Source organism: Pundamilia nyererei, unplaced genomic scaffold, assembly GCF_000239375.1.
Source record: "Pundamilia nyererei isolate P.nyererei 1_Seehausen unplaced genomic scaffold, PunNye1.0 scaffold00144, whole genome shotgun sequence".
NCBI lineage: Eukaryota > Metazoa > Chordata > Actinopteri > Cichliformes > Cichlidae > Pundamilia > Pundamilia nyererei.
The window spans coordinates 557,837-560,168 of record NW_005187545.1 but is presented as its reverse complement, the minus strand read 5'-3'; the positions used below and the strand labels follow the sequence as shown (position 1 = coordinate 560,168).

Below are 2,332 nucleotides of genomic sequence, written 5' to 3'. Positions count from 1 at the left end.
TGGACAACTAATCCCAATAGCTAGCTGACTGGATAATAATACATTACAAACTTGAAATTAAGCCAACACCCAGAGGTTTGAGAGATGCCGTTTTAGGTTAGGAACAATTAAGAATCTTATAATTAGATTAAGCCAACATTGTGCACTTATTTGTTTGAAAATGTTTTGTACTAGATACAAATTTCTGACACAGAAGAACTTGAGCTCATATTTGAATTTGAGAATTTCAAAATATTTAGTTTTATTTCAGGCAGAAGTTTAATTGAATTGGGTAAATTGTGGAGACAGGATTGTTCTACTGGGGAACAGAAAAACAGTCATGAAAGATTTCAAGTGATTTCCAAGCTTTGTTCATAAACCCAGAGCTGAACATTTAGGCTTATGGATGCAATAAAGTGAAACTGTGAAGCTAAAATGTTCCATATGGTTCCTGTCAGATTCTTTCTTTTAAACTCCAGTTTTGAGCTGAGGTGAAAACCTGTGTCATTGTGCCTTCAACATCAAAGCTGGCAGCGCAGCAGGGCATGGCCAGACACCTGCTCTGAGCGCACAGAGCCTTTTTCAGAAAGAAGAAGAAAAAAGACCGCGCACATACAATAACCGTGTGGGTCCTTTAAAGCCGCAGATTACAGATACGTCCTCCACGACAAGTCCCGTCGTGACCGCGGAGGCGCACATAAGGGACCCTGAGGGGCTGAAGCCAATTTAAAACCTGCAGGTTGGCAGCGGAGTATTTTGCGCAGCGCCACTGGTTCGCTCCTCTCTCTCTCTCTCTTTCTCTCTGTGAGATGAATCCGGGTGAAGGAAAGGGTTGGGACAGGGAGGAATAGCCGGAGGGAGGGATGGCTGAATAACGAGGAGAGAAACACCCACTCCGGACTGAACGAACTGTATCCGGAGAGAAGGAGTGAGAGAAAGGAAGAGGGGAAGAAAGAGTGAGAAGAAAGAGGAACCCTTTTGGGAGGCAGAAGCAGGAGCGGTCTTTGGTATTCACGGGATTTCCTTTGGGGGATAAAAGGACGCTTTGAATTGATGACTGGAGAGGTATGAAAGGCGATTTCATTCATTGTGCGGGCAACTGAGTCGGTCTCAGGTGTGCTGCTGGCGCTGGAGTATTTCGGCCAAATCGGTTCATTTGAATAGGTCTGATAGTTTGAGAGAAATCTGCCTGAGAAACTTAAATTAAATCACTCTGGAGCACTTCAACATGATCACCGGGGACGCATTCATGCTGCGGTCATGAAATTAAACTTGCAGGCATGAGAGCAGGTGGAAAATAGACAAGTAATTTAGCGTATGTTTAAAAAAATCTCTTAGGCTAAGGAAAATTTCACCTACGAAACAAACAGTTTGTATTTTACTCCTGATGTGTTAAAATTATTTACTCTTAACTGATCCGCGTGTCTTTCTCGGTCTTTCTTATTATATTTAGTATTTTTCTAAAAACCCAAAAAAAAAAAAAAAAATTAAAGGAAAAAATGGCTAGATTTTATTCAAGTTGACGCCTTTTCTCTGGTCTTCATTAAGCAATTAAAGCAGTAAACCGGTTGCAAATTTTCCCCTCGAATTAAAAGACGGATTATCGTCATCATCGATGCAATCCGGAGACAAGGGAAACTTTGGTCCCTATTTAAAGGTTTGCTGTTAGGACCACGGGAGGACCGTTTACGCTCCCTCTGAGTCTAATCATCTTACTTTAGCAGCCCCGATGAAGTTTTTGTGTGTGTAAAATGTTGCATTGTCAGTGTGTGTGAAAGATTTATTACAAATGAAGTAGTTTCACTTTTCCATCCCTCTCCATAAGTATGAAAAACTAGGACAAATAATCCCCCATTCTTGTGTATTCTCATTAATTCTGCTTTTTGACAACGTCTGAATGAAAGACCTGCTGCTCAGTCAACACCACAGAACGATCGATCGTCATCAAAGGACTTTTTTCTTCTTTCACATGTCCTTTAATCCATGCGGCGACACGTGTGACTGTAGTGAGGTGGGTCTAAAAGAGAAAATCAGAAGGTATCTGTGTGTCCATCAGTGCTCATACTAAAGAGTGGCAGAGAGGTGGGAGAGGAGGCGAGGGGTTAGGGGTAATGTGGAGGAGAGAGAACAAAAAAGTGAGGGGTGAAAGGAGGAGATGAGATACGGAAGAAGTGTTTGCTCTTTTGGTTGAACAATGGCTTTGTGAAATGTTCCCTCTCTGGACTGTCAATCAAACTGACTGTCACTCTGTCTGACCTCTTCTCTTCTCTTCTCTTCTCTTCTCTTCTCTTCTCTTCTCTTCTCTTCTCTTCTCTTCTCTTCTCTTCTCTTCTCTTCTCTTCTCTTCTCTTCT

General features: G+C 42.0%; 1 protein-coding gene across 1 annotated transcript in view; it reads left to right on the top strand.

Annotated features, from left to right (window-relative positions):
• Positions 1–676: 676 nt before the first annotated feature.
• Positions 677–2,332, top strand: part of col14a1a (collagen, type XIV, alpha 1a) — a 151,839-nt gene continuing 150,183 nt past the window's right edge. The window contains exon 1 of the mRNA XM_013913665.1: positions 677–1,044. The gene's annotated coding sequence lies outside the window, so the exon portion shown is untranslated. The remainder of the gene's footprint in view (positions 1,045–2,332) is intronic.